This window comes from Neovison vison, chromosome 9, assembly GCF_020171115.1.
Source record: "Neovison vison isolate M4711 chromosome 9, ASM_NN_V1, whole genome shotgun sequence".
Lineage (NCBI taxonomy): Eukaryota > Metazoa > Chordata > Mammalia > Carnivora > Mustelidae > Neogale > Neogale vison.
Genome location: NC_058099.1, coordinates 49,496,567 through 49,522,382, shown reverse-complemented (window position 1 = coordinate 49,522,382; position 25,816 = coordinate 49,496,567). Strand labels below are relative to the sequence as shown.

At 41.7% G+C, this 25,816-nt stretch overlaps 1 protein-coding gene across 3 annotated transcripts in view; it reads left to right on the top strand.

The window, feature by feature from the left end:
- Window positions 1-18,075: 18,075 nt before the first annotated feature.
- DENND4C (DENN domain containing 4C) overlaps window positions 18,076-25,816 on the top strand; it is a 137,868-nt gene continuing 130,127 nt past the window's right edge. For all 3 annotated transcript variants that reach the window (XM_044265601.1, XM_044265600.1, XM_044265599.1), the window contains exon 1: window positions 18,076-18,423. The gene's annotated coding sequence lies outside the window, so the exon portion shown is untranslated. The remainder of the gene's footprint in view (window positions 18,424-25,816) is intronic.

Here is a 25,816-nt window from a genome sequence, read left to right as displayed (position 1 = left end):
AAAAAAAAAAAAGAATACACTATTAGGTGTCTTGATTTCCTTTTAAGACATAAAGATAGGAGTCCCTAATAAAGGAATTTCAGATGTTGTGATAGGTTGATGGGAAACTTACTTGGAAGCAAGGTTTTCCTCAAACTGTACCAAACAAAACATTGCATTTACCAAAAGATAGCATTATAGTGATGTTCCTCAGAAATATTCAGCTATTAAGTAACCTAAGAGCCCCTAGGGCCATGAGAAGGTTGTTAGTAATTTCACAGTAATTCAACAAACTGGCATCAAATTCATATACTCAGAGTAAGATAAGAGCATTTAGCCAAATTCATGCAAAGGAAGCATATGCCTGAAGCCTTATGCATTCACAAGCTCACAGATACAAATCTACCCAGACTGATGGGTAGTGGTAGAATCAGAAGAGTTTGAACAGTGAAATGACACCAGAATAGAACTGGAGTGCCAGGAAACCTTAGTTCCTCCTGGTAAACCATCTACAAACCAGACAAAGCCGGGCAGGCAAGTGTGTCTGTATCTGGGTGGTAAATGAGGAGATGAGAGGTAAATGAAAGATAGACCGGTTTCAAGTGTGTCTCACATGAATGTCTTTTTTAATTGAGTGATGGTAACTAGTCGAGCAGGTTCTTCTTGTCCCCTTGGTGGGGAAAGCCTGTGCAAACAGGTAACTCTTGCACAAGGATTTTTTGGATTAACAAATTTTGGGTTTTATTTGAGGACCCTCCACCAAAGAAGAGAGCTTATCTAGAGACTAGAAAGATGCTTTTCTAGAAAGCAGAGCTAATATTTCCCTGTTGGTTTTAGTCTCTAGGACTTAGGGAAACAGTATCTCCGTTTAAGAGGCTTGGAGGTGGAGCTTGGGGGTGTCAAGTTCAGGAATTTTTTTTTTTAAAGATTTTATTTATTTATTTGACAGAGAGTAATCACAAGTAGACGGAGAGGCAGGCAGAGAGAGAGAGGGAAGCAGGCCCCCTGCTGAGAAGAGAGCCCGATGCGGGACTCGATCCCAGGACCCTGAGATCATGACCTGAGCCGAAGGCAGCGGCTTAACCCACTGAGCCACCCAGGCGCCCAAGTTCAGGAATTTGAATTGAGAGACAAGTTTAGCAAGGAACAAAAATGAATAAACATGTCAGAGGTAGGGTCCAAAATATGAGAAACCAAATAAAATAAAATCGGAGTCCAAAGCCAAGCTCGCAAATCACAGGGTTGAGGGAGAAAAGGCTAATGATAAAATTCAGAATACAAGGAAAGTACAGGAAGGCTGGCGTCAAATAGTAAGCTTCTGTATATTTTTTTGAAGAGAGCACTAAAAATGTAAACAGTTGCCTACATGAGCAGATCTGCTGGGTTTGGAGGGAGACAAGGTCACTTCAGCACTCACAAGCCCAAAAGTTCATATCCAGCATCCAACCTTGATACCTAACTATATGGTATGTCATCCAGTACAGGTATTTAGCAAACAATATATTTTTAAGATATTTTATTTATGTATTTGAGAGAAAGAGAGAGAGGAGTGGAGGGGAGGAGCAAGAAGGAGAGGGAGAAGCAGGGAGCCAGACTCAGGGTTCAATCCCAGGACCCTGAGATCACCACTTGAGCAGAAAGCAGACACCCAATGGACTGAGCCACCTGGTGCCCCATTTAGCAAACAATACAAAGCAAATAAATTAATATACCTTACATTTGTTTAAATTGTTATATTGAGAGAGTCCTCAGAATTTTCCGTTGTGATGCTTGTAGATAGAAAAGATTGTGTGACTCACTTGAAAGAGGTCATCCCTTGTAGATTTACCAAACAGAGAAATCACCATCTGTATGCTATAGCAAACTATTGCTGAAAATCTAAAAATAATAGGTCAATCTTGTAAAAGCCTCTTGCCCATTAATCACGTGCTTAATAGCTTTACTGGATTTGATGTTCCCACTTAAGTGCTTTAGGTTCTAAATTCAGCATTCTGGTCATTTTTTGTTTCTTTGGGTTTCATAGCTATAAATTATGTTTGGTGTTATGTTGACTAATGTTTTGTTGTCCCAATGACTGGACTTGAGCAATAATGCTTAACCAAGAGGTAGATTATCACATTCTTACGTTCCTCTTCTGTCTAATATGAAAAATACATATAGGGCTCTTGCTTAACACTATGTTCAGATGATACCCCCATCAGGCAAGATTTCATTGAAAACATACACAGCCTAGGGTGCCTGGGTGGCTCAGTGGGTTAAAGCCTCTGCCTTCAGCTCAGGTCATGGTCCAGGGTCCTGGGATCGAGTCCTGCATCGGGCTCCTTGCTCAGTGGGGAGCCTCCTCCCCACCTCACCGCCCTGCCTGCCTTTCTGCCTACTTTCTACCTACTTGACATTATTCTGTCAAATAAATAAATAAAATCTTTAAAAAAGAAAAGAAAAGAAAAGAAAACATACACAGCCTAAATATAATAGTTTTAACCACCTTTCAAAATGTCTCACATTTTGGTTTATTCCTTGATGGAGTAGGAAGGTTTCTCTCTAACTGACCCTGAATATAAGTCTGTTAGAAGGTCTCCCACCAAGCACAGTCCCCACCCTTCAGGCCAATCTCGTCTGAAAATTCCATTGGTAACAAGAGCGCAGTGAGATTTTTCTCCGGCTTCATGCAGTCCAGACTATTCTCTTGCTACACAAAATTACTTCAAGAGTTAATTGAGGTTTGGTTTTCTTAATTCCCCTTACCCCCTCCCCCAGATCAGTTAAAGGTCTTTATCAGTTTCTTCTGACTGCTTTGTTCTCTTTCCACTTGGCTTAAGAATAAAGAGATGATAGTCAACAAAGGCACATCCTTATACTGACTGAGTGAACTCCAAATCCATGGGGAGTCATTTGCTATTCTCTTAAAAAGAGAGCAAACCTTCCATACCAAAAGCAATCCAGCTGTTCTGTTTGCTTGTGTTTCCTGTGCAGTCTCCTTCTCACAGAAAGTCTTACATTTTAACTTATACCAAAGCACACTCTTCATTTAAACATTGTATAGCTTTTATTAAATGATTGTAATGTGTTCACTGGAAATACAATTGAGCAAATTAAAGGAAACAAATTCTCCATGACCTCACCAGTCTTTAGGGCAGTGTTTTTCTATATATGTTCATGAATACAGATATCATACTAATTTAAATAGCAATCGTCTGTGCATACAGGTTTTTAGCCCGCACTTTTCTGTATAATAAATTTTTGGTCAAAAATGTTAGCTCGGGGGCACCTGGGTGGCTCAGTGGGTTAAAGCCTCTGCCTTCGGCTTAGGTCATGATCCCAGGGTCCTGGTATCGAGCCCCGCGTCTGGCTCTCTGCTCAGCCCGGAGCCTGCTTCCTCCTCTCTCTCTGCCTGCCTCTCTGCCTACTTGTGATCTCTGTCTGTCAAATAAATAAAATCTTTGGAAAAAAAAAATACTTTTCAACATCATTCTTCATATGATGTGTTGCAGTCTACCTCATAGATGTTCCAAAATTTGGTTGTTGAATATTTGCTGTTTTAAATTATGTCTCACTATAGGATTTAAATCTTCCTGTAACGGCCTTAACTAAAATTTAATTAATTTGTAGCTTTAATTAAAAAATAAAAAAAGATGTAGCCTTGGTTGTTTTTTAGTTAAAATTTCGGCAAATGGCTTCATTGGGTAAAAAGCTATACATAGGTTTTTTTTTTTTTTAAAGATTTTATTTATTCATTTGACAGAGAGAGATCACAAGTAGGCAGAGAGGCAGGCAGAGAGAGAGAGGAGGAAGCAGGCTCCCCGCTGAGCAGAGAGCCCGATGCGGGACTCGATTCCAGGACCCTGAGATCATGACCTGAGCCGAAGGCAGCGGCTCAACCCACTGAGCCACCCAGGCGCCCTATACATAGTTTTAAGGCATTAAAAAAACATGGTCAAACTGTCTTGTTGAAAGATTTTACTTTTAAGTAATTTCTTTTTTTTTTTTTTTAAAGATTTTATTTATTCATTTGACAGAGAGAGATCACAAGTAGGCAGAGAGGCAGGCAGAGAGAGAGAGAGGGAAGCAGGCTCCCTGCTGAGCAGAGAGCCCGATGTGGGACTCGATCCCAGGACCCTGAGATCATGACCTGAGCCGAAGGCAGCGGCTTAACCCCCTGAGCCACACAGGCGCCCAACTTTTAAGTAATTTCTATACCCAATGTGGGGCTTGAACTTACAACCCTGAGATCAAGAATTACATGTTCCACTGACTGAGCCAGCCAGGTGCCCCACAAACTATTAATAATGACCTGTAAGAGAAAAGATAGCTATTTATTCATTCATCCATCCATCCATTCATTCATTCATTCATTTTTAAGTAGGCTCCACACCCAACATGGAGCCCAGTTTGGGGCTTAAACTCATCACTCTGAGATCCAGACCTTAGCTGAGATCAAAAGTTAGCTACCTAGCTGACTGAGCCACCTAGGTGCCCCTACAATAAAAATATTTTTAAATCAAATAGGGAATGGCAGCTCTAGGTGTACAATTTTTGGGTAAATGAGGGTCGGTGGATCTGCTCAGAATCTCTGTTGTCACACAAAATGCACCAAACTCTCCCCCAATTTCCTCTTGGCACTGTCTTCCACCAATGTTTAGTAACTTCATCTGAAAATGTTCTTCCTTAAGAGAGCAATACTGATAATGAGCCAAGGCTCCCGAGTCAGATAGGCCCGGGCTCAAATTTAGGCTCAAGGTCTCTGTGGGTTTGGGCAAGGTATTTAATCTTTCTGAATTCCAGATCATTGATCTATAAAATAGGAGAGATAATATTATCTACCTCGCTGACATTCTTCTAAGTTTCAGCCAAGTAAGTATATATAATGCCCTTATCAAACCTTCTGGCAATGATTTTAATTATCATTATTTATCAAATTTTTATTCGTATATAAAGCAACATAATGCTATGTTCCAAAAAAAGTTGTCCTACGTTGATCTTAATATTCCAGTTTTCTAAAGCTATTCAAATTTTAATCAAAGTTGACATTAGCTTATGCAAATTAAACTTTTCTATATTTGAAAATCCACTTTGATGTAAAACAGAACTATATGCAAAGAATTTGATACATATTCCTAATAAAAAAACATTCACGGGGATCAAGGAGTCATGTAAATCGTTCATAAGATCCATATTCTACTTAATTTATACACAAAACCCGGTTAATTATCTTAGCCACATATATTTACTTCCTGGAAAGAAAAAAAAGGGAAGTTTTATTTCATCTAGGCTTATGTAATTAATGACTTGAACTGATTACAAAGTAGAGGAATCACAGCATGTGAGAGTTCCTCAAATGAAGATTCCAGGCCTAGAAAGGTGCATGTAACCTACTCAAACTGCAGGGGTAGGCAGGGGCGTACCTGGTACCCCATGCCCCAAATTGTTGACTCAGTGCTTTCCAGGGTACTGCACCATATCTCAAATGGAGAGCAATTCTAAGCTGGATTCAGTCACCAGTTTATCTGCAATAGCAAAAGCTTGGGGAATTTTGCTTTCACGTGGTTTCTGCTCCTAGAACTCGGTAGCATTTACATATTTATTTATTTATTTATTTTAAAAATTTAAAAATTATATTTACTATGATGAAATAGTCTTAAAAAAAAAAGATTTTCCTTATTTGTTTGAGTGAGAGGAGCAAGAGAGAGCGAGCAAGGGGAGGTAGACAAGGAGGAGGGAGAGGCAGACTCCCCGAGCAGGGGCACCCCCTCTCCCAACATGGGGCTTGATTCCCAGGACCCTGGGATCAGGACCTGACTTGAAGACAGATGCTTACCTGACTCTGCCACCCAGGTTTCCCTTCTATTTATTTCGTTGATTGCCTGTTTTCCCTTACTAGCATAGAACCTTCACAAAGGCAGGAATTTTTGTCTGTTTCATTCTTACTCCAACCCTAATGCCCGGGACAGTGTAGGCACCTAGTAGATGTTTGATACTCCCTGAATGAGTGAAAAATTATTGGTCCTTTGCCTTTCCTTTACATAACATGAATTGTAATTTAGGCATGTTTTCTTTTCTTTTTTCTTTTTTTTTAAAAGATTTTATTTAGTTATTTGACAGAGATCACAAGTAGGCAGAGAGGCAGGCAGAGAGAGAGAGAGAGAGGAGGAAGCAGGCTCCCTGCTGAGCAGAGAGCCTGATGTGGGGCTCGGTCCCAGGATCCTGAGATCATGACCTGAGCGGAAGGCAGAGGCTTTAACCCACGGAAACACCCAGGTGCCCCTAGGCATGTTTTCTGACTGAATTATATAAATCACTGTGGCGTTTCTCTGAAACTAAAATGATTTTCTAGGGGACGCCTGGGTGGCGCAGTTGGTTGGGCGACTGCCTCCGGCTCAGGGCGTGATCCTGGAGTCCCAGGATCGAGTCCCACATCAGGCTCCCAGCTCCATGGGGAGTCTGCTTCGCTCTCTGACCTTCTCCTCGCTCATTCTCTCTCTCACTGTCTCTCTCTCTCAAATAAATAAAATAAAATCTCTAAAAAAAAAAAATAAAATAAAATGATTTTCTAACATGTCCGCTCAAAACCTTATTTTCCACACACCAGGACAACATTACTAATAGTACTTTGATTTTAGCTGCCTTCTGAGCAAACCAGTCTGTAAGTCCAGCTCTAATATGTTTAAAAAATGAAAGAGCTGAAGAATATTAGGATCAAAGTTTAAAAAAAAAAAAAATCATTGAGCTGAATCCAAACAGGTAAATTTAAAAACGCTTCTGAATTTTGTCCCAGAATGGGATGGAATCTTCAGGAAAGTGGATATTAAACAAGTTACTGCTCTGCTTAAAAATTCTGGAGATGCCAGGACTTGTAAAATACATAGTGAAAACGGCTTGTGAACACTGAACGATAAAAATCTAGTTGAGGCGAAAGGACAGTGTACATTAGAGTCAGAGCTCCCTGAAACGACCCTAAAGGTGGTTGCTTGATTTGTTTTTTTTTTTTTAAACTTTCCAGAAATCATTGTCCTTTCCTACAACTACAGAAGTATTTTAAAAGATGGTGCTGTCTTGGGGCGGGGGTTGGGGGGGGAAGCCAGGAAGCAAAAGCATATCAAAAAACAGGAGTAAGAAATTCTGATAGTATGGTTTCACTTTCTTTTCTTTTCTTTCTTTTTTTTTTTTTAAGATTTTATTTATGTATTTGACAGAGAGACACACAGCAAGAGAGGGAACAGTAGCAGGGGGAGTGGAAGAGGGAGAAGCAGGCTTCCCTCCTAGCAGGGAGCCTGACCGTAGGTCTCCATCCCAGGAGCCTGGCTGGGATCATGACCTGAGCTGAAAGCAGACATTTCATCGACTGAAACATCCAGGTGTCCTCCTTTCCTTTTTCTTTTTAACCACTGAATTATTTCAGATTACTTTTCCGCACTATGGCCTCCTGATTGCTGCAACTCCAATAGGCTTCAAAAATGAAAAGAGCTTCCTTGACAGAGGTGCTGGATACCGACAGTGAAAGCACTGATGTTGTAAGGCCTGGTCACTTCTGGCCTACAAAATTCACAGGTCAGACCTTCAGCTTCCCCAGGCCACTGACTCTACCAGGACCTGGGCTCCTATCCTGGGCAAAAGCAAGTGTATAAGAAGAACCCTTTTGAAATCATGAAGCCAAGTTTGTCATTTCTGTCATCATCTTCAGTCCCACTTCAAAATAGAAGTCCTTTTTTTGCCATCCCCTTTTGTGCTGCTTATACTCTTGCTTCCTTTTCCCATTCTTTTTTTTTTTTTTTCAAAGATTTTTATTTATTTATTTGACAGAGACAGATCACAAGTAGGCAGAGAGGCAGGCAGAGAGAGAGAGGAGGAAGCAGGCTCCCTGCTGAACAGAGAGCCCGATGCGGGACTCGATCCCAGGACCCTGAGATCCTGACCTGAGCCGAAGGCAATGGCTTAATCCACTGAGCCACCCAGGCGCCCTCCTTTTCCCATTCTTGACCTCCCACTAGTGGGAAGTGCCAATGGGACGTTAGGGAGCAGCTCCAGATCTCCCAGAATCTCCTTCCTCTCACTTCCCTCATTCTTTTTTTTTTTTTTTTTTAAAGATTTTATTTATTTATTTCACAGAGAGAAATCACAAGTAGATGAAGAGGCAGGCAGAGAGTGAGAGAGAAGCAGGCTCCCTGCTGAGCAGAGAGCCCGATGCGGGACTCGATCCCAGGACCCTGAGATCATGACCTGAGCCGAAGGCAGAGGCTTAACCCACTGAGCCACCCTGGCACCCCATACTTCCCTCATTCTTGGTATGGATAAGTGACAGTCTTTCAAGCAGTGACACCTCTAAGTGCCTTTGTTAAAGACATTCTGGAACCCCCATGGCTGTCCCTCTTCCTCTACAAAGCCTTCCACTCTGCCTCCTGAGATTTTCCATGATAAACAGATTTCTTCTCTATATCCTTAACCTATTCTATTCATTGGATACTTCCCTGTTGACTGCCCCCTGCGGAATCATAACTAAATTCTAGTTCGTTCATAAGCGTATTCCTTGCCCCTTTCCATATTGGAGGCTGCTCATTCTGAAAAATGCAACGTATCTGGAAGTCACAAATTAAGATCTCCATTTACCTCTATTCTTCCCCCCTTTCTATGGTAAAAATCTTTGATCCCTTGGGACTCTAGTCATTGGTGACCCATTTTCTACCCCAGTCTTTTTCTCTTTCTTTCTTTCCTTCTTTCATTCATTCTTTCTTTCTTTCTTATATCCTGTTTAGAGGGAAAAGTAAATCAAATTAACGTTTGTTAATCTCCTAGTTTAAGAGTTGGCAAACTTTTTTTTTTTTTAAGATTTTATTTATTTGACAGAGAGAGATCACAAGTAGGCAGAGAGGCAGGCAGAGAGAGAGAGAGAGATGAGGAAGCAGGCTCCCTGCTGAGCAGAGAGCCCAATGTGGGACTCGATCCCAGGACCCTGAGATCATGACCTGAGCCGAAGGCAGCGGCTTAACCCACTGAGCCACCCAGGCGCCCTTTTTTTTTTTTTTAAATAAAGTATCACATAGCAAATACTTCTTTCTTTGTGGTCCATACTGTCTCTGTCATAACTCTTTAAATCCTCTTTAATTGCTATTTTTAGTGCAAAAAGAGCTATAGACAGTAGTAAACAAATGGGCATGGCTGTGTACCAATAAAGCTTAATTTACAAAAACAGGCTTCAGGGTAGATTTGACCCAAGGGCTGTAGTATGCCAACCCCTGTCTGAGTATGTGACAGTCACTATACATTTGTCAGGGGAAACGATAATGACGATTCCCCAACAGGGCGGAGTAGTAGACAATGAAGGTTAAGGACCTAGCATGGTGCCTGGCTTACAGTAGGCGCTTGGTAAATGGTTGCTACAAATGATGATTAATCTTAAATGACTCAGCAAGATAAATATTTTATGCCAGAGGAAAGAGGTTCAGGGACATTAAAGAACTTGCTTATGGAGTAAACAAGGATCCAAAAGCCGAAACCGTCTGCTCGATCCTTGCTGAATGTACATAGTTTGAATTTGATTTAACTGTAGAAATCTAGGTGAAAGAAGTAGTAAGTCCCAGGAAACAGAGTTTAGGGGAGTGATGGGAATAGATTCAAATTTTCTGCAGAAACCTGCCTTCTCCTTTTGGTTTTCTAATTAATGCTCCTCATTAGGATCCATTAGCATATCAAAAGAGTATTAAAATAGCAATTAACTTTGGTGCTAAAGTAAACACAAACACAATTTTCCCTCTGACAAGCTCAAAAGAAAATGCTCTAATAATTCTTAATGAAGGCAGCAGGCATCAGTAAATAAATCATTACGTTGAGAATTAACATGTCATTTGAGTCAGTTAAGACAGGATTTGCTAACTTGCTGCTCTCTTTTAGGCATTGTCAGTTAATGGTTATTGCTAGCATAGGATTATTCACAACTATATTTAAGGATCTGGACCCAACTCAAAGAACTTTCTCGCATAGGCTGCACAGGGAAGAAATATGGGTGAGAGTGCCAGACGTTTCAGACGTGTGCAGGCATATCTGCAGATTGGAGAGGCGGAACTAGTTGGGGTTTTCCTGTACTAGGGTTTTGGTTATCCCAGGGAATTAACAATGACCAGAAACACGGAGATTGAAAACTGGTGGAGAGGACAGACTCCTCACCTGCTGCTTAATTACTTGATTGATTCACCAATAATATTTACTACCGTTGTAGGTACCAGGGATATAGTGGTGAATACACTAAAGTTCCTGTCCTTATGGCATTTACATTCTCATAGCAAGCACATAAATAGACAAGAAACGTCAATGACCAGAGGATGGGGAAAATTTAAAACAGGGCAAGATGATAGAATGTGAATGTTGTTTTAAATAAGGTAGGCAGGGAACATTGAATTAGCAAACACTAAGCACTACTCCCAGCAGAAATAGTTTTCTGAGAGCCCTTGTTCACATTTGCTTCAACTAATCAACACAGAACCTTGTTTTATGTGTTTCTGTTTAAAGAAACTTTATTTGAGGAGCCTGGGTGGTTCAGTGGGTTAAGCCTCTGCCTTCAGCAGAAGTCATGATCTTGGGGTCCTGGGATGGAGCCCCACATTAGGCTCTCTGCTCAGCAGGGAGCCTGCTTCCCCCCCTCCCTGCCGCCCTCTCTCCCTATTTGTGATCTTTCTCTGTCAAATAAATAAGTAAAATCTTAAAAAAAAAAGGAAACCTTATTTAATATGTATCACTGATTTCTTAACATTGAACTCAAAGCCAACAGCATTGTAAGCCATTCCTGAATACAGCTTTTCTTTTTTTTTTTTTTTAAAGATTTTATTTATTTATTTGTCAGAGAGAGAGGGAGAGAGAACGAGCACAGGCAGACAGAGAGGCAGGCAGAGGCAGAGGGAGAAGCAGGCTCCCCGCCGAGCAAGGAGCCCGATGTGGGACTCGATCCCAGGACACTGGGATCATGACCTGAGCCGAAGGCAGCTGCTCAACCCACTGAGCCACCCAGGCGTCCCTGAATACAGCTTTTCTAACACACTTCTGCCCAGTCACTCCAACGCTTTCCCTTCTGTTCCACTAATGCCTTTCTGGGTGTCAAGGTCACCCAGTTCTGTATCCTGGAAAACTAAAAAAGAGCTGTTGTTTACAGGCACAATGTGGTTAGATGTTCAAGTCTCAGGATACGGGCTTACATTCTGTGGTCAAGAGCCACAGGTCTATGGAAGGACTATACGTCTCAAGGGTGGGACACACAGCTGAGATGAGTGCTTCATTTGACTGCACATAATTGCCTCCTGTGCCCCACTAAATGGTCAATAGTCTATAGGCATTGGCCCTTTTTGGCTCCCCAGTAGTGGCCTCTGGGAGCGCTGGACAGTTCTCTCAGTGCTCTATTTCTCCTCTGTCTTGCCAAATGACATCCTCCCGAACCCCTAGTGCACCTTTGGATCTGGGGGTTCAAGAGGACATCATCTGGCAAGATAGAGAAGATGGTGGTACCAAATAATGAAATGAGGTAGCTCCAAAGGGAATAGGTTTTGAAGGGAGATACAGTGCAGGGAGGGAATTAAGAGCTGTGTTTTGAACACCTAAAATGTTAGATGCCATTGAGACATTGGAGGTAGTTTCATGGTTGCCATAGCTTAGGGAAATTTGGGGCTAGAGAGGTAAGTTTGGGAGTGAACAACAAAAAAGGGTTGAAATTATCCTAGTTTCTATTGATCCTTTTTTTTTTTTTAAAGATTTTATTTATTTATTTGTCAGAGAGAGAGGGAGAGAGCGAGCACAGGCAGACAGAGAGGCAGGCAGAGGCAGAGGGAGAAGCAGGCTCCCTGCCAAGCAAGGAGCCCGATGTGGGACTCGATCCCAGGACACTGGGATCATGACCTGAGCCGAAGGCAGCTGCTTAACCAACTGAGCCACCCAGGCGTCCCTCTATTGATCCTTTTGAGAGACACCTTCTAGTATTCAGTTCATCTTCTTCTTTTCTGTGTGAAAGGAATCATAAAGGGAGGGGATTAGCATGAGATCATAACTATTTTTTTTTGTCAGGGCATGTAAAACAATACTGACCTTATTAAACTCATATTAAATACAATCCAGAAATTGAACATTAGTTTTGAGATTTTTAGGCCATCTCTGATTCTTATGTATTAGGAGGTCTTTGACCTGAATAGTGAAACATCTTTAAGGTGACAATTTCAGAGGAAAGAGTCCCTATCCTATATTCTCTGAACCATGGAGGAAGCTAGGTGGCAACATTCTGGTTTACCAATCAGAGGTATATTGCAGACTCAAACCTTCCAGGGAGGAGGTGCTTAGACCCATGAGGAGTGAGAGGGAGAGGGTGAGAGGGGATGCAGTAGCAATATTTTGTAGGGTTTTTTTTTTTTGTCATTAAAACAATAATAAAGTATTTAATAAAATAAAATGTAAATTAAAATAATTTTTAGTGGTGACAGTGGCCTCGTACTTATGTTTTTAAATAAAAAAAGTCTTCATCTTTCAGAACCACATGCTGAAGATTTTACAGATGAAATGAAATGTCAAGTATTTGTTTCAAAATACTTGGGGTAGGGAGGGGAGTGGGGAAGGTGATTCATGAAACCAAGATTAACTATGAGTTGAAGCTGGGTGAGAAACACAGGAAGAGTTCATTATGCTATTATTTTTGTTGATGCTTCTATTTTATTGTTTTTGATTTCTTAATACAATTTTTAAAAATGATCTTTGAAATAGAGAATATATATATTTCTCTTTTAAAAAATATTTGAGAGAGAGAGCACATAAGCAGGAGGGGCAGACTCAATCAGACTCCACACTGACCTTGGAGCCCCAGATAGGGCTTTGATCTCAAGACCCTGAGATCACGACCTGAGCCGAAAACCAGAGGTAGACACTTCACTGACTGCATGACTTAGGTGCCCCTAGAATACATGTATTTCTTGATCTGTGGTGAGGACACTTTGCTACTATGTGAGAAATGAAAGAAAAGAGGTCTTGTGTCTCAGATTTTCATACAGACTGTCTTCCTGTCAACCCCTCTACCCATGACTTTTTCTCCCTTTGCTAATCCCTCTCTTCTTTGTGATTTGTTCTCAGGATCATTTACTCTACTTTGATTCAAGACCAAGAGCCATGTGTCAGTCCTCCCACTGCTAGCCCAGCTGTGTTTGGCCTGTAGGCCTAGTAAAGAGTGTTGGATAAAGAACACCTGAGTAACTCCAAAAAAGACTCTCGATGAGGCCGTTCTGATAATGCTGAGACAGAGTCAGTCCAGAGTCAGATAAGATACTGGAGCCGAGCACAAAGAGAGTATGCTAATGGTCCCTGTGGAGAGTAGGACACACTGGCTGGTTGAAATATATGAATAATGCAGATCTCGTGTTTGTTGATGTCATTCTTACTTCAAACTCTTTTCTGGAAGAATAACACAGTGCCTGCAGGCATGAGTCACCAGGCCTTCAAATGCTATGTTTTCAAAAATTGATGAGTGAGGGGCTGGAACCACATAACTTGCCAGTGTGGGACGTGTAGATTATACACTTGAAAGTGGAGATCAGGTTCAGATTTTCACGCCATGGGGGGTATCCTAGGGAATCCAGAGTTTGGTTATTCTGACTGAGGGGAAAAAAAGAGCTAAGAATTTAGCAGTTTCTCCTCCATACTCAACTATGAAATCATCAAAGCTGAGACTGGGAGACTCTAGGTACATCAATAAACTTTGCTGGGCCTTAATTTCCCCATCTATCAAATGAGTTAATTAAGATAGATATCTCCAAATTTCCCCTTTACTCCAAACTCACGATTCCATGAAATACTTAAAAACCACATTTTTTATTATGAAAAAATTTTAAAAGCCATATTAGAGAACACGAAGAACCCCCAGTAGCACTCACTCCATTTCAACATACATCCCATTTTGTTTTACCTAAACTCCTACTTATTCACCGTCCTACCTCCATTGCATGATTTTGAAGCAAATCCTAGATAGTGTATGAAATACATTTTAATGGACTCTTTTGGAGCAAAGATAGTTTATAAGTAACAGATCAGAAGTCAGACTTTCCACTTTTCCTGGATACCTTCTCTTACTGCAATTGTAACCACAATCATTAAATTTAGCGTGCTAGGATGCTAAGAATCACACGCTAAACCCTGTTATACTCAAGGAAGAGCTATCATTAATGAACACTTGCTATCTTCTGGGTTTTACTCTGATGCATTATTTTTTCTATGTAACAAGTTACCCCCTTTCCCCCCAATTTTGCAGCTGGAAATAAGAAAACATTTTTTAAAAAATATATATAGTTTTTAAGATTTTTATTTATTTATTTGACAGAGAGAGAGATCACAAGTAGGCAGAGAGGCAGGTAGAGAGAGAGAGAGAGAGAGGAGGAAGCAGGCTCCCCACTGAGCAAAGAGCCCAATGAGGGACTCCATCCCAGGACCCTGAGATCATGACCTGAGCCGAAGGCAGAGGCCCAACGCACGCACTAAGCCACCCAAGCGGTGGCTTGGAAATGGAAAGAAATGGAAATAAGAAATGGAAAATAAGAAATGGAAAGAAATGGAAAACATTTCTTATCTGATAGTTGCCTTGAGTAAAGAATGTAAGAGCATCTTATTTGGGTGGACTGGGGCTCAGGATCTGTCAGGTGGCAGAAATAGAGGGGTTGGCTGTGGCTAGTCATCTCCAGGCTCAACTTGGCAAGGATACAATTCTGAAATCATTCACAGGGCTGCCTGATGACATGGTAGCTGATTCCTCCAGAGTAAGCAATCCAGCAGGACGAGAGAGATCCTCCAGAGTAAGCAATCCAGCAGGACGAGAGAGAAAGTATCCAAGGGCGAAGCTTTTTTAATAGCCTGGTCTTGTTAAAGATACCTCATCATTTCTGATGGAGTCCGTGTGTTAGAAGCTAGTCAGTAAGCTCACCCCACACCTAGTAGAAGATTACACTAGGGCATAAATCAGGAAGCAGGGGTCACTGCAAGCTGCAGTGAATGCTTATCTATCACACGGGCTAAATATTCATTACTGGACTAGTCTGTTGAATATTGTAGCTTATTGTAAATTAATAAATGATCTCATTTCTTATGAATATAATTTTACTCATTTTACACACAAGGAAAATTAACTAACTTGCCTGAGGATGGAGTGGAAGAAAGTGAGGGAACCATGATTTATTTCAGTCATTCATCCAAATATTTTTTTGAAAGTCTACATATATTGGTTATTCTGAATCTGAAAGAGAATGTGACATATGAATACACATGTGACAATGTGAACCTTGCTCTCAAGGGCTTGCAATTTAGCATGGAATTCAGACATTAAGAAATTACAAAAATAGGGGTGCCCGGCTGGCTCAGGCCAAAGAGCATGTGACTCTTGATCTCGGGGTTGTGGGTTTGAGTTCCACATTGGGTGTGGAGATATACAAATATCTATAGATATTTGTATAGAGATATACAAATCAAATAAAATAAATTATAAAAATAATACATTACCATAATCAGATTAAACTGGTAGATTTATAATGCTTCTGTTAAACATGGAGTTGAATAAAACAGATCATTTAGATCAAATAGATCAAAAGAAATAAAGAGATATAAAGGTCTTTGAATATTCCCACGAAAACGAATTTTTAGTTTTTTGAGGGAACAAACAGGAAGTGGAAAATAATTTGGGATGTTTCGGGTGCCTGGGTGACTCAGTGGGTTAAGCCGCTGCCTTCGGCTCAGGTCATGATCTCAGGGTCCTGGGATCGAGTCCTGCATCGGGCTCTCTGCTCGGCAGGGAGCCTGCTTCCTCTCTCTCTCTGCCTGCCTCTCTGCCTACTTGTAATCTCTCTCTGTCAAATAAATAAATACATACATAAATAAATCTTAAAAAAAAATTTGGGATGTTTCAGCACTGAAGATGGCAACCCCAAATACCCTTATTTTAAGGAAAATTTCAGGATTTTCATTCAACTCTTTTGCATTGCTGATCCACAGAAATCTGCAGTGACCATGCCCAATCACGGTGTATTCCCTTCTTCAACCCACTGGGTGTTTCTTCTATGTATTCTTGAATCTAGAAAGGCTCAACTGAAACTGATACTATAAGGATTGTAACAATTATGTCGTTATTGGGCTCTTCAGCTCCTGTCCCATGTTTTAGACTCAAATATTTACATGTTAAAAATTAAAATGAACTTATTTCAGTGCTAAGCACATAAGATTGCAGTTGAGGTTACTGAATCAAGGACTTTCAGGCCTAAGAGCAGCTACCAAGATAAGAAAATTAGGCCCCAAATACACAAGGTAATTTCATGAAACTTTAGGTAGACAATGACAAAGAAAAATCTATGGAAAACCCTTAGGGTAATTAAAATAGTGAAAAAAAATTAAAGAAATTCCTAAATCCCGGGCGCCTGGGTGGCTCAGTGGGTTAAGCCGCTGCCTTCGGCTCAGGTCATGATCTCAGGGTCCTGGGATCGAGTCCCGCATCGGGCTCTCTGCTCAGCAGGGAGCCTGCTTCCCTCTCTCTCTCTCTCTGCCTGCCTCTCCGTCTACTTGTGATTTCTCTCTGTCAAATAAATAAATAAAATCTTTAAAAAAAAAAAAAAGAAATTCCTAAATCCCACCTTGCAAATTGAGAAAAATTTGTCAATCAAATGGAAGAGATACATTGGCTTCTTTCATTTTTCATTTCTATGGTTGCAAAAAACCAAGAAGAAAAAACTCCCAAGGTTAACAAAATTTATCCATTAAGACATCTTGTCTATATTAAATCTTTCTTAACTATTAATTAATGTGCCTCGAGAAAGGAAGGACAAGAAGTCCTCGAGCTAAATTTCTGAGCATTAGTTCCTTGAAAAACTATGCCCCGATTGTCAAAGACTGGTTTTGCACTGTGCTTAAACTGACTCCAAACTATTACTAAATAAAACTTACATCCATTGCTGTGCATTTCTACAGAATCAATTCCGTCTGCTAAGGTAGTTAGGGAAATAGTTTCTGCCATTGGCTACAAAGTTCAAACTATCTGTACATGCAATAAACTTCAGAAGTAAACCGACAACAGAGCGCTCATGACTGAGGTGTAATCTTAAACTTTCCGGCAAAAGTGCAGATAGAATCAAGAGAGTAATTCTCAGGAAAATGATCATTATATATTCGAATATTCACCAGAGATATCCAACTATTACCTGTTCTAATTTTGACTTGCCATGAAATCTACGAAATCACTCGCCATTTATTTTTATTTTTTTTCCCAGGAGATAAAAAAAAAATGTCCTGTTTCAAACTAGTTGTTACTTTTTCTTTTACAACTTCCAAACGTTTGTCAAAAATACTTTGCAAAATTTGCATGAAGGCGAAAGGACTTTTTTATGCGTACGTGTAGATAAGGAGCCTACGCTTAGGAGGAAGGAGAGGATTTAAGCGATGTCCACGTTCGGAGTCCGCTCCCGACCTCCCGGCCGAGGCAGCGACACCGAGCGCAGCCAAGGAAGGACTGAAAGGACTTCGGGAAGCCCCAGTCCCGCGGGTCTCTCTCCAGCCTCAGAGGCGCCCCCGTCATGCCTGGAAATTCCAACTCCCACCGTGGGAACAAAACTTCTCTTCCACAGACCTGCATCCGGCTCGGCATTCACCTCAAAGACTTTGAGGGACTCCGCGTCACTGTCCCCGTCTTTCATAAAGCAGAGAGGAGCAGCCGCCACCTGCCTCAAGCCAAGGCAATAAACCTACACCACACATAAGAGTCTGCGCCCTGCAAGACGGGGTGCAAAGCAGCGCTCAGGGCTTTTTCCTCCCAGCTTGGTTTCAGCCGGTGGCCGGAGGAGCGGACGCGGAAGAGGGGCTCCAACTGAGTAGGGCGGGGACCTCGCGCCCCACGGTGGTCGCCGCGGGAGGTGGGGGGAGGGAAAGAGCGGCCGCGCGGGCACGGCCCTCCCTGGGGGCGGGGCACATCCCTGGGGGCGTGGTTCCAGCTGTGCCCCGCCCCCGCGACCTCCCTCTCCCTCCCCCTCCCCCACGTCCTTTTCCACCCGCCCCCGCAGTAGGAAAGGGAGAGGGAGGGGGAAAAGGAAAGTGCTGTTCTGTGGAAAGGGGCGGAAGGAGGGGGAGAAAAAAAGAAAAGGGAACAGAAACATGGCCGTCAGCTGTCGGAGCGGTGGTGCAGCAGGCAGCTCCTAGGCGACCCTCCACCCGCACCGCCGGACTCGGGAGAGCAGAGGCGCCCGCGAGGGCTCGCGCTCCCGGCCGTTATCGCTGCATGCGGCGCCCCTCGAGACCGAGCCCGTGAGGCAGCGCAGGCGCAGATCGGGCCGTGGCGGCGGCGGCGGCGGCGGCCGCGGGAGCAAGTCCCCCGCCCGGCTGTGCCGAGGGCGCGCAGGCCGCGAAGCCGGCGCTTTCATGCCCCAGGAAGGGGCTGTGTCCGGGTGGCACTGAAGGTGGAGCAGGCTGCAGGTGAGTCTACGGTGGAGGGCCTTTCGCGCAGGAACCCTGCGCCGCGCCTCCGCCGGGCCCGCGCTCCTTGGCTGCGAGGGCGCGGGGCAGGTAGCAAGTCGGAGGGCTAAGTTCCGATGGCTCGCCTGCGGGGGGCCGCGAGGAGGCGGAAAGTGGCCGCGGCTGGCGTTCCCGGCCTAGTTTCTCCGCGGTTTCCGGGGGCGGGGAGTCCCCAGAGCCTGCGGGGAGTGATGATCCGGGAGAGGCCGCGCCGGGACAGGCCTCCCCGCGCCGCCCGTCCTAGCCGCTGAGAACCACTTGCCAGGACGCGCGAGAGGGTCTGGGCCCTGGGGACCTCCTGGGCCACTACCGGGTGGGAGGGGGCTGGGCGGGGAGGGGGCGGGGATTGGGTTAGAGTGGGTGGAGAGCGAGGGCTGGGGTCTGGCGAGTAGGGTCCAGAGACCGCGAAGCGGGGAGATCTGGGGGCCCGGGCAGGTGTCGCAGGTGACTTGAGGGCATGTCCTCCTCTGCCTTACCGCGGCTGATCCTCAGGGCTTCCTTGTGGGGGATGACTTTTCGGAAGGCTGGTTTCATTACGCAAATAAAACCAGCTAGTGAGCCTCTATGCTGACTTGTGTAGAGGACTGTAACTTTCTTGCACTGAGGATGCTATCCTGTCTTTTTTTCTTTCGCTGCTTCATGCACCTTTTTCCCTTCCGTCGCCTCAGAACAAATAAGGAATGACTCAGTTTTTTAGAGTACCCTCGTCCCATCCCTTTATGTGTTTGCTTCACACGGGAAAATTTAGGCCAGTTACCGAAGTTACTTGTGCAAATGGTGAGGGTTAAGTGTCATCTCTAGTAACGAACCCTCCGCTGTCTGTGTGCTTTTGCCTAAGATTGTCAAGCATTGTTATCTGGGAATTTGATTTACGGAGACTGCTTAATCGCGTGCAGACTCGTGTTAAGTCTTTTCCCCTAGACCCCAATTTGCGGTAGGAGTGGATCTTCCTTTCCGGTCTTCCGGTTTAGAAGCTGAAGGGTATGGGAAGACAGGGAAGAATATTAGCGCTAAGGCGCCACGTTTTTAATGAATACTTGATTTGAGGTGAGCGTGTATATTAAGCTGTCCGAAATGAAGAGCACAGTTTATGATGTTCTGTGTACACGTAAGAGCAAGATCGGTGTCAAAAGGAAAACTTCTCTATGAACGTTAAAGAATGCTTCTCAGTTCTTGTTCAGTTTTAACCACTAAAAAACAAAAAACAAAAAAACCAAAAAAACCCCCAAAAAACCCACCTTATATTTTATTTTCTGCCTTGTTCTTTGTATTACTGTTAAAAAGTTGGTAAACTGTCTTGCTGTGAAACTGGGATCTCAGAAATGAATTGAGGTATGTATTCGTGAGGGAGATTTGCCTCGTAGAGTAGGCTTGATTTGACTAATTTTTCCTTCTAATGGCAAGCTCAGTCCACACTTTGCACTACATTGGTCTCTCCTGTTGCCATTTTGCTAAATAGTTGATCTTTTGTATTACCGATTTTAGTGAACCGGTCATGTTGCTAGTTGACTTTGTCCATACATATTGCCTCACTTAGTGCACTACAGTTTTAGACTTGTTAATTTGGATAATAGAGAAGCAATGATGTTAGAAATGTTGAAGTTGTATATTGGAGTAATTTACTCTTGTATAATTTGTAAATGAATGCATCCTGTTGTTAAGAGTAATCATAGTATTTTGTAGTATAAACTTGGAGTTTTCCGCTAAAGAAATTGGCAGTAGAGCTGGTGTGTGGAGGCTGTTCTTAAAACGCAAATGTTTTAAATTATAAGGAACTGCAGTGGTGTGTAGGCTGTGACAATTCATGGTGGCAGACTTGGAAGGTTGAGGTGCTCTCTATAATAAAGAAACATGTTAAGTATCTTCAGTAAAAGCTAATTTGTAGCTATGCACAGGGAATTTTGCATGATAAAGATACATAAAGGAGGCACCTTTGCTCTTTATATATCTTCCATTTAGGACTGAAACATGTCATATTTTCTTTGAGTTTCCTGCCAAGACAGTTACTGATTTTGCATTGGCTTTGCTGCTCAGTTTGAACATTAGTCTTATGCTTGCAACTTAAGAACAGGTTGTAAAGAAAAAGAAAGCTGCTGAGTCAGAGGCAGGTTGTCTCATTTGGTCTTTTGGATTTGCAGAAGGGAATTTCTGTTAGCATTTCAATTTCTAATACGCATGCTGAAACTTAGATATTAATGGCAAATAAGCTTCCCTAATACAACAATTAAAATTTTATCTTATGTCAGCTACTGCCTAGAGTTTTATCTTCTCTTTCAAACTGTCGGTTTGACAGGCTTTTAGTAAATGGGATGCCTTGTTGGGATTGGAGATTGCTTTGTAAGGCTTAAAAGTTGGGGATAGTTGTACCTGATACAGTGGGTGTAAAGTTATAGGGTTAGCATCAGATTGTAGGAAATTCCAAAATCAGATACATTTACTATTTTAAATTTAAAACAGTATTTTTGGAGAAGAAATTAGGTAGTTTATAAACTTTAATTTTTTTTCTACTATAATAGATACCAGTCAGTGTAGTAGATCTTAATATATGTGCTGCTGAAGCGAGCACAGTGTAGTAGATCTTAATGTGCTACTTGAAAACTTTTTGCTGGGGTGGGGGCGCCTGGGTGGCTCAGATGTTTAGGCATCTGCCTTTGGCTCCATAATCTCCAGGTCCTGGGATGGAGTTGAGCATTATTGGGCTCCCTGCTCGCTGGGAAGCCTGCTTCTCCCTCTCCTCAGCCTCTCCCCGTGCTCTCTCTGTCTCTGTCTCTCAAATGAATAAATAAAATCTTAAACAAAACAAAACTTTTTATTGGAAGAGAATATAACATGATTAAAGGAAATTCAAAAGGAAAAAAGTTTCTTACCTATCTTACAGTTTTCTGTATTTTTATTCTACTTGTATTATATACTAATTAGTATAAGGTACTAATACTGTCCATGCTTGTATATAATTCTGTAGTTAATAATCATACAATTGTCTTTTTTTATTTTTAAAGACTACTTATTTGAGATAGAGCACGTGCATGAGCACGGAGGCAGGGCAGGGGAAAAGGGTGAGGGAGAAGCAGACTCCCTGCTAAGCAGGAACCCAGAGATTCAAGACTGGATTGACTATTTATTTATTTATTTATTTATGTGTGTGTGTGTGTGTGTGTTTACTAATTTTTCAGAGATAGCACAAGTAGAGAGAGTGAGAAGCAGAATGTCCGCGGAGCGGGGAGCCCAATGTGGGGCTTGATCCCAGGACCCTGGGATCATGACCTGAGCTGAAGGCAGTCGCCTAACCGACTGAGCCACCCAGACACCCCTATAACTGTGTTTTTTAAGAAGAGGATTGAGTCCCACATCGGGCTCCTTGCTCGGCAGGGAGCCTGCTTCTCCCTCTGCCTGCCTCTTTGTCTGCCTGTGCTCGCTCGCTCTCTCTCCCTCTGTCTCTGGCAAATAAATAAACAAAATCTTTAAAAAAAAAAATAAAAAGAGGATTTATTTTTAGAGGGAGAGAACATATGCATGTGGAGGGCTGAGGGAGAGAATCTCAAGCAGACTCCCTCCAGAGCCCATTGTCTGGGTGCTTTATCTCAGGACTTGGAGATCATGCCCTAAGCTGAAATCCAAAGCCTGCCCCTTAACTGACTGAGTCATTTAGGTGCCCACGTAGTTGTGTTTTTAAACATAACATGTTTTCTTGGTGCTGATTATTAGTGTTATTTTATGGCTTTGTAACAGTCCAAAGTTTTACTGTTTCATAGTGGATTTCAACTATTTCTTTGTCTTTTAACATTTTAGTAGTTCCACTTTATTACTCTTAAAATGATGTGATAATGAAATCATTTTGCTAATATGATGGTCCAAACCAAATTAGTTTTTTTTTTTTTTAAAGATTTTATTTATTTATTTGAGAGAGACAGTGAGAGAGAGCATGAGCGAGGAGAAGGTCAGAGAGCGAAGCAGACTCCCCATGGAGCTGGGAGCCTGATGTGGGACTCGATCCCGGGACTCCAGGATCACACCCTGAGCCGAAGGCAGTCGTCCAACCAACTGCGCCACCCAGGCGTCCCCCAAATTAGTTTTTAAACTTGAAAAATTAAACATTCTTTGAACTGTATCATTTGCAGGGGATTATTAGGGCTCCTATAATAAATATTTGAGAACAGAATTAAAGAATAAAAACTGAAGATACTCCTGTAGGACTTGAATTCATTGAGTAGGTATCATAATATAAATTCATAACTGTCCCTGTTACCAACTTGCTACATGTTTCTATGTTTATTAATTTTACTTTTAAAATATAATAGGTGATACTAGAGGGTACTATGCTAAGTGAAATATGTTAGAGAAAGACAATTATCTTATGATCTTGCTGATATGTGCAATTTGAGAAACAAGGCAGAGGATCATGGGGGAAGGAGAGGAAAAAATGAAATGGGATGAAACCAGAGAGGGAGACAAACCATAAGAGACTCAATCTCAGGAATCAACCTGAGGGTTACTGGAAGGGAGGGATTGGGAGGGATGGGGTGGCTGGGTGATGGACATTGGGAGGGTATGTACTATGGTGAGTGCTATGAATTATGTACGACTGATGAATCACAGACTTGTGCCCCTGAAACAAACAATACATTATATGTTAATAAAAAATATAATAATATTGTTTTAGGAGTATTTATTCTTATAAATATTCTTATAGGAATTCTTAATTCTTAAAGTAATAGTGTGGGGCATAAATGTTTCTCAGTGTAACTTACTTCAGCCAGATCTAATATTTACAAATCTAGATTTATATGCTTTTTAGACTTATAGAAGAGTAATCTTTTTTTTTTTTTTAAAGATTTTTTTTTTTTTTTTTTTATTCATTCATTTGAGAGAGAGAGACAGTGAGAGAGAGCATGAGCAAGGAGAAGGTCAGAGAGCGAAGCAGACTCCCCATGGAGCTGGGAGCCTGATGTGGGACTCGATCCCGGGACTCCGGGATCACGCCCTGAGCCGAAGGCAGTCGTCCAACCAACTGAGCCACCCAGGCGTCCCTAGAAGAGTAATCTTATAGGATTTTAAAAGTCTTTTAAATATTTTAAAGGATTCCTTGAATCTGTTTTTTTTTTTTATTGTGTATATGCAGTTTATATGTCTTAATTTAGGTAAGCTTAGATCCTAAAAGCATAAATGTTATAAGTCTCTTTAATTATGGAAAAAAGAATGTATTAAATAGGTACTGTGCTATTGGCTGGGATAAAAAGTTGAATAACATACAGTCTGAATATTAAAGTCTAGTAGGATAAACAGTTTTATAAATATGCATCACAAGTACAACTTGACAAATCTAGAATAGAGGAAACTTCTCTACAGGAGCTGAGGGAAGTCCCTAACTATTTTTGGTGTGGATTAGAGGTGGTGAATTTACATAGAAGGAGGCATTTGATTTAAAACTCAAAAGAAAGAATGATATGAGAAGGTACAAAGTAATGAAAATGGTGAATTTAATTAAAATGGGAGTAATGTGTAGGTGCACACGTAGTGTTGGAGGGAAGTATGAACTAAACTGGAGGGGAAAGCAGGGCTATGTCTTGAAGGGTCTTAAAAGTCAAATAAGAAATTAAGACCATACACTGGGAGGAACAGGAAACCATACGGTTATTTTAGTCTGTAAATATCTTTGGCTCAGTTGTGAAGAATGGATATGGGAGAGCAGCTTGAGTGAGGTTGAAGGTTCATCAGAAGATCTTGAAGGCATTCAGGTGAGAATTGAGAACAACAGTGGTAGGGATGGAAAAAAATGAATAGACTTGAGAACTATTATGTGATACAAACATTTTTCTCTGGCTTATAAGCTTGCCTTTATCCTTATCTTTTTGTCCAGTATGCACCCGTCACACCAGCCAACTTTCATATTCTTTCTCTTAGAGTCCTTGCATATACTGTTCCATTTACATATTAGTTTTTCTGAGCTGGCTTTCCTGATCATACTGTCTAGTTAGGGAGATAGTTCCTATCAGGCCACCTAGTTATTTTATTCTGTAGAATTTATTTGCTTTCCTTCCTTCTTTCAGATTTGTTTTCCTTACCAGTTAGGAGGTTATATGTGATCTGACTCCTTTTTATTTTTATTTATTTTTTTTAAAAGATTATTTATTTATTTATTTGACAGACAGAGATCACAAGTAGGCAGAGAGGCAGGCAGAGAGAGAGAGAGAGAGGAAAGCAGGCTCTCCGCTTAGCAGAGAGCCCGATGCGGGACTCGATCCCAGGACCGTGGGATCATGACCTGAGCCGAAGGCAGCGGCTTAACCCACTGAGCCACCCAGGCGCCCCTCCTTTTTATTTTTTTTTAAGTGTGGGTCTGTTTCTGGTTTCTTTCTGTTCCGTTGGTCTGTATTTTTATACCAGTACTATATGGTTGTAATTACTATTTGTATATAGCAAAGCTTACGATAAGGTATTATATGGCCTTCAACATTGTCTTTTTTCAACATTGCTTTGGTTATTTTAGAACTTCAGCATTTTTGTATAAACTGCAGACAGTGCTTGTCAGTTTTTACAAAAATCCTGATGAGGACAGTTGACATCTTTGAGTCTTCTGATACTTTAACATGGCATATCGCTCTCTTTACTCAGGTCTCTAGTTTTTTTGTAATACTTTTGTAATACTCCTTTTGTAGGTCTCATATATATTTTGTTCAATTTATCCTTAAGTAGTTCATATTTTTTGATGCTTTTGGTTGTCAGTGATACTGTATTTTAAATCTCTTTTCCCCAGTTTTTTGTTGATAGTGTAAAAAATATAGTTGATTCCCTTGCATATCCTGTTTTGTATTCTGTTATCTTACTAAATTCACTTTTTATATCTAATAGTTTTTATGTAGATTCCTTAGGATTTTCTGTTTATTTATTTAAATATTTTATTTATTTATTTGACAGAGTGAGACAGAGCTAGAGAGGGAACACAAGCAGGGGGAGTGGGGGGAGGGAGAAGCAGGCTTCCCGCTGACCAGAGAGAGGACACTGGGATCATGATCTGAGCTGAAGGCAGAGGCTTAAGGACGGAGCCACCCAGGCGCCCCTCCTTAGGATTTTCTTAATACACATCATGTCTTCAGAGAAAGCCATTTTTGCTTCTTCATTTCTGACTGTGCCTTTTTTTTTTAAGACTAGCTAGATTAGTGCTGTTTCCTAGAAATATAATGTAATTTAAAATTCTTAGTAGCCCCACCATAAGAGGCAACAATAAGTCATGAAATGTAATATATTTTTTACTCTACGCCCTCCAACATATTATGGACATATGTAGTAGTTTCCCCAGTGCTGCTTAAACAAATTACCACAAACCATGTGGTTTAACACAGTAAATTAATCTTGG